Here is a 10146-nt window from a genome sequence, read left to right as displayed (position 1 = left end):
GAATGGATTACAAGCAGTCTACTGGAACGGATTATGCTTGTAATCCAAGGTTCCACTGTGTACAAACTAAGAATACAGATGGATTTAATAATACTGGGCCTTAAACCATATTTTTTACCTACATTACTACTTGATGAGTAAGTTCCAGTGAAGTATATGTAGCCCCAGCCCAGTCCATGGCATTCCCCAGAATACAGCTACGCTGACCTGGCTGTCATGGCTGCCCTCATACTGCAGCTGTCATTCCCATCTCTTCAGATACAAGGGAAGTATGTGGAACCTCACAGCCAGAGAGGAGGAGCGAGAAGATACAGGCACTGTGACAGGGTTGAATTTGCAGCCACAGCTGCTGAAGGAGAATCCGCCCACTGTCCAACATACAGAGGCCCCTTTGATTGGCTGCAGTGCAGTCTGGGGAGGAGTAGCTACACCCGCTTGCCTTATGACTGCTGGGAGGAGCAAAGACATGTGAAGGAGGTACAGTGCCTTAAAAAAAAGTATTCATATCCCTTGAGATTTTCCACATTTTGTCATGTTACAACCAAAAATGTAAATGTATTTTATTGGGATTTTATGTGATAGACCAACACAAAGTGGCACATAAATGTGAAGTGGAAGGAAAATGATAAATGGTTTTAAAAATTGCAGATCACCGCCATTACTAGTAAAAAATAAATAAATAATAAAAATGCCATCAATTTATTCCTCATTTTGTAGACGCTATAACTTTTTGCGCAAACCAATCAATATACACTTATTGCAGTTTTTTTTACCAAAAAATATGTAGAATACACATTGGCCTAAACTAAGGCTGCATTCACACCTGAGCGTTTTGTCGCCTGAAGCGCGACGCTCAAATACGCTAGAGGGGAAAAAATACATTATTCCCTATGGAGATGGTTCACATCTCCACGCCAATACGCCTGACGCCGAACAACTGAAGCTCAAACAAGTTCTGGACCCTTTTTTGTCGCGCGTATCGGGCAGTTTGGTAGTTTTTGAGCGTTTCCATTTCCCATAGAAAGTAATGAAAACGCTCGATTCAAGCGACTAGCGCGACAACGAGCGTTTGCTACGGGCGTTTCGTCGCTTTAATCAATAGAACTTTTCACCCAGGCAGAAGATTAAAAAAAAAAATCTACCAACATAGCAACAAGTGATGAAAAGATGATAATTTTTCCTATTGGCTAAAATAAAAAACGTCGAAGTACAAAAACGTCGGACGACGCTGTATGCAAACGCGCATATAAGCATGAATACGCGCGTCAAAATGCCAGAAAAAACGACCGAACGACCGACGCTCAGGTGTGAATGCAGCCTTATGAAGATTTTTTTTACATTTTTGGGGGATATTTATTATAGCAAAAAGTAAAAAAATATTGTTTGTTTGTTTTTTCTTTTAATTGTCGCTCTTTTGTTTATAGTGCAAAAAATAAATACCACCAAAAGAAAGCTCTATTTGTGGGAAATAAATTTTGCTTGGGTGCAATGTCGCACGGCCGTGCAAGTGTCAATTAAAGCAACACAGTGCTGTATCGCAAAATGGCCTGGTCATTAAGGGGGAAAATCTTCTGGTCCTTAAGAGTTTAGAGAGGAACTGCAGTCTGCTTGCATAATTTGTAATAAAAACATATTTGCCATTCTGAAGCTTCCCTCCAACCACTTTGCATATTATTTTATATATACTGTGATTCTGTACTTGCCAAATATGCTGCAGAAATCTCCCTCCCCTGAGTCTTCCTGCATTTTAACTGTGTACAGCTGAAGCTGCTGCCTGTTCACTTCCTGGATTTACACAGACACACAGAGGCACACCTCCAGCTCTGCAGCCCAGCAGCTTTCAATGGCCCTCTTATGACTCATCCCCCCTCCCTGCCTGGCAAACTCTTTAACCCCCGGACCATATTGCTGCCCAAAGACCAGAGCACTTTTTGCGATTCGGGACTGCGCCGCTTTAACTGACAATTGCGCGGTCGTGCGACGTGGCTCCCAAACAAAATTGGCGTCCTTTTTTTCCCACAAATAGAGCTTTCTTTTGGTGGTATTTGATCACCTCTGCGGTTTTTATTTTTTGCGCTATAAACAAAAATAGAGCGACAATTTTGAAAAAAAATAATATTTTTTACTTTTTGCTGTAATAAATATCCCCCAAAAATATATATTAAAAAAAATGTTTTTCCTCAGTTTAGGACGATATGTATTCTTCTACATATTTTTCTTAAAAAATAAATCGCAATAAGCGTTTATTGATTGGTTTGCGCAAAAGTTATAGCGTTTACAAAATAGGGGGTATTTTTATGGCATTTTTATTAATATATTTTTTTTACTAGTAATGGCGGCGATCAGCGATTTTTTTCGGTACTGCGACATTATGGCGGACACTTCGGACACTTGACACATTTTTGGGACCATTGGCATTTTTATAGCGATCAGTGCTATAAAAATGCATTGGATTACTATAAAAATGCCACTGGCAGTGAAGGGGTTAACACTAGGGGGCGGGGAAGGGGTTAAGTATGTCCCTGGGTGTGTTCTTACTGTGGGGGGGGTGGCCTCACTAGGGGAAACACTGATCCTTTGTTCATACATTGTATGAACAGAGGATCAGCATTTCCCCCCCTGACAGGACCAAGAGCTGTGTGTTTACACACACAGAGCTCCCGGTCCCCGCTCTGTAACGAGCAATCGCGGGTGCCCGGCGGCGATCGCGCCCGCCGGGCACCCGCACGGGAGTCACGGACGAGCGGGGGGGGGGGGGGCGAGCGCGCCCCTACTGGCCGCTCAAAGAGCCGCCATATAGCTACGGGCTCTCGCCCAGGAGAGCCGACCTGCCGCTGTAGAATGACGGCGGCTGGTCAGCAAGTAGTTAATTTAATCTAAGCCTAAATACAGCTGTTCTGTGAAGCACTCAGAAGTTTGTTAGAGAACCTTAGTGAACAAACAGCATCATGAAGGCCAAGGAACACACCAGACAGGTCAGAGATAAAGTTGTGGAGAAGTTTAAAGCAGGGTTAGGTTATAAAAAAAATATCCCAAGCTTTGAAGATCTCACAGAGCACCGTTCAATCCAGCATCCGAAAATGGAAAGAGTATGGCACAACTGCAAACCTACCAAGACCAGAATTTTAAAATTAAATCTGGGGACATATTTTTTTTTTTTACTAGTAATGGCAACAATCAGCGACTCTCTGCCCGTCGCCTCCCGCCTCACAGCCTCTCAAGTCTTATGCAGCGTACACACGATCGTTTTTCGGCATTTTTACGACGTTTTAAAAAAATTTCATTTAAAACAATCGTGTGTGGGCTTAACATCATTTTTCAGGTTCTGAAATACGTAAAAAAAATTTTTTCGAACATGCTGCATTTTTTAACGTCGTTTTTCGGGTTGTAAAAAATGATCGTGTGTGGGCTTAAACGACATGAAAAACCTGTGCATGCTCAGAAGCAAGTTATGAGACGGGAGCGCTCGTTCTGATAAAACTACCGTTCATAATGGAGTAAGCACATTCATCACGCTGTAACAGACAGAAAAGCGCGAATCGTCTTTTACTAACACAAAATCAGCAAAAGCAGGTGGCGTCATCTGAATGGAACTTCCCCTTTATAGTGCCGTTGTACGTGTTGTAGAGCATTTTTTTTAACGATCGTGTGTAGGCAAGGCCGTTTTAATGATGAAGTTGGAAAAAACATAGTTTTTTCTAGAGGCTGGAAAACGTTTTTTAGGTGCCGAAAATCGATCGTGTGTACGCGGCATTACTCTTCGGGCCCCGGCTAATCCTGGGTGGGGAGCAGAGGAAGATCACTCCGCCAGGGAAGGCAAGGAGATAGGCAGGTGGCTGGCCGGAATTTGAGCCAAGGCAGAAGAACATGCGAGCGAAGCTGAAGAAATATTCCCTTTTCTCCGACCAGCACGTGATCATCAGAAAGGGGCACAGATCATGGAAAAAAATACACCCCCCCTAAGATAGTAGGAGCGGCGGAGCGGGGGTGTAATTCCGATTTTTTTTTTTTATTCTGCACTGACTGTCTTTGAAATTTCCCCAGCCCCTGTCCCCTGAAACTGGGGATGTATGGTCACCCTACCATACACACTATCAGTTTTCCTGCAGGTTTTTCTCTTCAGGTTTACCAAACCATGTAGTGCAAGGGCCTGCCTGATTGCATACAAATTGAAACTCTTAAGCCCTGTACACACGATCAGTTTGTCCGATGAAAACAGAGCGATGGACTGTTTTTATCAGATAAACAAATTTGTGTGTGGGCCCCATTGGTTTGTTTTCCATCGGTGAAATAAAATTGAACATGTTTTAAATTTTTCCTTTGGATAAAAAAACAGATAGAAAAAAACGATTGTGAAAAATGGTAAAAATAAACTGCGCTAGGATAACTACAAATTAATAATGGCCTGAAGCTCTACAGAGGTAAGCAGCAACTAACCTGAAAACATAACAGTGGAAAAAAGTGAGAAAAATATATATAGCTGCTCTAAACTTATATATGCTCCGGGTGGGGACATCACCACCCGGAGCATGCTGGGACTGTGACGTCATAAGAGGCCTATAGAAATCATTGCGCACCCAGCATTACAGCGGGAGGGAGCGTCGAGTCAACATCCAAGAAGAGAAGAAGGCGACGGAGGAAGCCCGGGCTGGCCGCTAGTAAAAGAGCTACAAAGAAGATAGCGGCGGCGAAGTGCGGCAGAAGGCACCGGAGAGCGGGAAAAGAACCGGGGAGCGCGGAGAGCAGAAGAAGAGAGCGGAGAAGACGGAAGAAGACCCCCGGAGAGCGGAGAAGTCGGAAGAAGATCCCAGGGTTGACTAATAAATGATTTTAAAAAGCTGTGTAGTGTGTTTATTTTTTTGACACTTTTCCTCCAGGTAAATAGGTAGGGGTACGATGTACCCCATACTCATTCACCTAGGGTGGTGGGCCGGTATCTGGGGGCCCCCTTATTAAAGGGGGCTCCCAGATTCCGATAAGCCCCCCGCCCGCAGACCCCGACAACCAACGGCCAGGGTTGTCGGGAAGAGGCCCTGTCCTCATCAACAGCACCTGTCTCCCCATGTTGAGGGCATGCAGCCTGGCACGCTCGCTCGTCCCCACCCCCTTTCCTGACCGGCCGGGCTGCTGCTCGGATACGGGTCTGGTATGGATTTTGGGGGGACCCCCACGCCGTTTTTTCGGCGTAAGTGGTTCCCCTTTAAATCCGCACCAGACCCATGGGCCTGGTATGCTCTTGGAGGGGGAACCCATGCCGTTTTTTTTTGTTAAAATTTGGCGTGGAGTTCCCCCTCAAGAAGTCGGATCCCCGTTCATTGAAAGTCGGACATATGTCGGACTTCAAGTCGCAGGGCAAAGTCGGATCCAAAGTAGGAAGAGTGTCGTGTCGCACCAGTGTGAACCGGTCTTAGTGTGTGCAGGGTGCCGGACACACAGCTGCCATGGATAGCATGATGTGTTTGCAATCACGTGAACGTGTTGCAAACAAGAAGCTCTATTGGCTTTCTTTGGAAAGTCCTCAGAGCTCTGTGCCCAGAACACTCCCTCTATAGCATTGTTCCTGCTGTGTTGTGTGTTTGGCGGGTCCCGCACTGTCACTTCCACCGGTCCGAAGGTGGATGGAAGGCGACTTACTGTGAGAGCTTTGAGTACGAGAGGGGGAGAGGGGTGACATCTGATGTAAGGGGGGACTCTGATGGGGACATCTGATGTAAAGGGTGACTCTGATGGGGGCACCCGATGTAAAGGGGGACTCTGATTGTGACACCTGATATAAAGGGGGCACCTGCGGTAAAGGGGGACTCTGATTGGAACATCTGGTATAAAAGGGGACTCTGATGAGGACATGTTATGTTAAGTAGTTTTATTTTATTTTACTTGAAATGTGGATGTGATTGGCCTACTGTGACAGGCACAATGAGGCTGCATATGATGGGGACAGTGAGGCTACATATGATGGGCACAGTTTTATCTAACAGTAATGACACATAATCACCTGATAAATTGGCTGCAATACAAACAGTTACATTTTTCAGTTTGTTTGCACCCCACCCTCAAAAAAAAAAAAAAAAATTGGAGCACCAGTCGCCACTGGTTTTTGTGTGATTCATTCAGAGTCTTGCTGCCTCACACACAGCTCATGATACAAAACAGAATCTTGTGTGCTGTGCGATTCATTCAGAGACTCTAAAGCCCTGTACACACGGGCCAGAATCTCGTCAGAAAAAAAAACGTTGTTTTTCCTGACGAGATTCTTGGCAAGAATCTCTTGCCGGCCAAGTGTACAGACACTCCATTCAAAAGAACCGCCGTTCTTTTGAATGGAATGAACCCGGTGACGTCATCGACTATGACGAGCATGCCCTCGTCACATTCGATGCCGTCGCTGCCATCTTGCTACACCCTACCTATGCCTAGGAAGCTACCGTGCATGCGTCAAAGTCATTTCGAGCACACGCGGGTTTCCACGGCGACAGGTAAGTATATACACTCTCGGATTTCTCGGCAGGAAAACACTGCCGAGAATCACAACGAGAAAATAGAGAGCAGGTTCTCTATTTTTCTCGTTGAGAGAAAGCTCTGCCAGCAGTTTTCTTGCTGGTTCTTGCTGAGAAAACCGTGCGTGTGTACGAGGCTTGAGTCTCACTCATTTTACATATTTTGAGCTGTGGCTACAGTTTTCATTTCCCTCTTTCACTCATTCTAAAAGGGCAGGATCTTTGACAATAAAGGGAATCAGATTCATGATTTTATTCATTCAAACTCTGCCTACTGTGTGGGACTACAAGCAGGGCCGCCATCAGGGGGGTACAGGCAGTACACCTGTAAGGGGCTCGGAGGCCCACAGGGCCCCAGATGGCAACCCCCCTTTTTTTATTTATTTTTTTATAAAAAAAAAAATATTTATTTTAATATATTTTTATTTTATTTTTTATTAAAGGAACAATTTTTTTTTTAGGGGTCCGGAGGTCCCCAGGGGCCCGGAGATCCCCAGGGCCCCGGATGACAACCCTCTTTTTTTTTAATTAAAAAAAAACATTTTTTTATTTTTTTTTATATATTTATCTTTTTAAAAAATATATATATATATTTTTTATATATATTTTTCTTTCTTTTTTTTTCTTTTTATTAAAGGGCCCAGAGGTCCCCAAGGCCCCAGATTGCTACCCCCCTTTTTTTATATATATTTTTCTTTCTTCTTTTTTTTGTAAAGGGCCCCCCCTGCTTCTCAATTCGCGGCAACCCCCCCCCTCCCCCGCTTCTCAATTTCAGGCGGCAGCACCCCCCCCCAGGGGGCCCATGCCTGAAGCTGTGTAAGGGCCCCCATAATTCCTGATGGCAGCCCTGACTACAAGAGCCATTGGAGTGGGCTGCTATGTTGGAGAGCTGACTGCTGGAATGTTCACCATAGTGTCAGTGATAATGAGAGTGCAGTGTCAATGCAGCCCGACTGCAAGGAGGAATTTTCTGGTTTCCGACAGTTGAGCTTTAATGCCGCGTACACACGATAATTTTTCGGCATGTAAAAAACGACGTTTTAAAAAATGTCATTTAAAATTATCGTGTGTGGGCTTCACATCATTTTTTTGGTTCTGAAAAACGACAAAAAAAAATTCGAACATGCTACATTTTTTAACAACGTTTTAAAGAATGTCGTTTTTCGGGTTGTAAAAAATGATCGTGGGTGGGATAAAACGACGTTAAAAACCTGCGCATGCTCAGAAGCAAGTTATGAGACGGGAGCGCTCGTTCAGGTAAAACTACCGTTCGTAATGGAGTAAGCACATTCTTCACGCTGTAACAGATAAAAAAGCGTGAATCATCTTTTACTAACACGGAATCAGCTAAAGGGTGACGTCATCCGAATGGAACTTCCCCTTTATAGTGCCGTCGTACGTGTTGTACGTCACCGCGCTTTGCTAGAGCATTTTGATGATGAAGTTGGAAAAAAACATTGTTTTTTCTACATGCTGAAAAACTGTTTTTTACATGCCGAAAAATTATCGTGTGTACGCGGCATAAGGATTAGTTAGCTGCAATATAATAGAAGTTTGTTTTTGGGTTTAATACTGCTTTATTATGTTTTGTTTCTTGTCCACAGAATTACTTTTTTTTTTTTTAAAGTGTATTTTGTGCGTGTAACCGAGAGAGGAGCCGGACTGCAGTAGTTGGGAGTAGGCAGGCCTCCCCCAGAGGCAATCTGCCACCTTTCTCCATGCCCCGGGTGGCAATGGCGGGTGTGTGAGGGGGTCCTCCCACACAGCCCGCCCTACCTGCTCCGCTTTGAAGCCCAACGGGGCAGAGGGACTCCCTATAAGGGAGTGAGAGGATCTAGCCCGCTCAACCCGCCCCGTTAGTCCTTCGCCTCTCTTTTTTTTAGAGACCGCGTGGTCAAAGTGCGTGCATGTTAACCCAATTTTGAGTGCGTGTGGGTGTGGTGGTTTTTGTGGGAGGGGGGTGGGCTTACTAGGCGCAGGCTCCCCCACAGAATTACTTTTAACTGATTTTTATACTTGGAACATTCTCCATAAACTCTAGAAGCTGTTGTGGAAGTTCTCGCTGATCATGGGACCACTGATCAACACGACTCCAGACTGACAATGGTAAATTTAGCAGACCAAAATGTAGAAAATAAGGGACATTTATTGTAGGGTTTACATACATTTTAATTAGACTTTCAGTTTTTTTAACCCTCAAAAGACAGCTATGTTGTCAGAACACCCTGCTGTGTGCCTAGCCTCCTTGTCCCCAGGTTCTTTAGCTTGTGTATACTTGGAGCACGATTCCTGTGTTCCTGCATCTGAGTTCCAGTCACTGGCTTCCCCAGCTTTGTCTATTGTTTATTACTGCACCTTGGCTCCTGACTCTGCTCATTGCCTGCCAATGATCTTACTGTATAGTCCTTGGCTCTGGAATATTTTCAAACTTGGCTCCTAGCCTGACAGTCAAATTGTTGTTGGTCTCATTCTGTTTACTGCTCTGCTCATTTGCCTTCACCTTGTGGTCACCGACAGGACAAAACAGCAAGGTACCACACAGTCAGTTATCAGAGCTCAGAAGACCACCTACCTTCTTATGCCACGTACACTAAGGTGACCAGATTTTTAAAATAAAATCCGGGGACATATTTTTTCTTTACTAGTAATGGCAACAATCAGCGACTCTCTGCCCGTCACCGCCCGCCTCACAACCTCTCAAGTCTTACTCTCCGGGCCCCGGCTACTACTGGATGGGGAGCGGAGGAAGATCACTCCGCCAGGGAAGGCGAGGACATAGGCAGGTGGCTGGCCGGGATTTGAGCCAAAGCAGAAGAACATGCGAGCGAAGCTGAATGGGCATGCGCCCGAAACTGAAGAAATATTCCCTCCGCTCCGACCAGCACATGATCATCAGAAAGGGGCACAGATAATGAGAAAAACATAACCCCCCTATGCTAGTAGGCACGGCGGAGCGGGGGTGTGTAATACATTTTTTTTTATTTTAATTCTGCACTGATTGTCTTTGAAAACCAGGGACAGACTTGGTCCGGGGACAGTGTCCTCAATCAGGGGACTGTCCCCTGAAACTGGGGATGTCTAGTCACCCTAACGTACACACGATCAGGCTTTTGCCCAGCCAAATCTCATCGGAATTCCATCGGAGAAAAATAGAACATGTTCTATATCTAAACTCCCATGGAATTCATCTGAATTTACGATGAAAAAACTTTGATGGGACTAGAATATCCGATGTAAAAAGTCTGACAGACTTTTTCCAACGGATATTCCGATTGTGTACAAGGCATTAGACTCTCTGGGGGAACCCATATTTGTCTCTGCTGAAAAAGCCCCCTGCCTACCAACTCTATCACTTTCTGCCTGCATTTAGGTACCATGAAATCAGCCAAGTGATATAATGATACACATGATAATACAATGACTGCTATACAGTATAAAGCCTGGCTGTGGGTAGATCCCAAAGTAAGGCCTATTACCCATGCCTGGTGACAATATTGCTCCCTGCTATGCCAATTTGGTTTCTATTCTAGGAATATCCTAAAATGTTTACTTGTGTTCACTTCACTGCATAACACTTCTGTCATTTGCTACAAAGGCCCTTTAAATGTAATCAGGAGTAGAGCATATCTTTTGAATAAAATACCAGGTA

Source organism: Rana temporaria, chromosome 12 (genome assembly GCF_905171775.1).
Source record: "Rana temporaria chromosome 12, aRanTem1.1, whole genome shotgun sequence".
NCBI classification, from domain to species: Eukaryota; Metazoa; Chordata; class Amphibia; order Anura; family Ranidae; genus Rana; species Rana temporaria.
Note: the sequence above shows the minus strand (reverse complement) of the source record.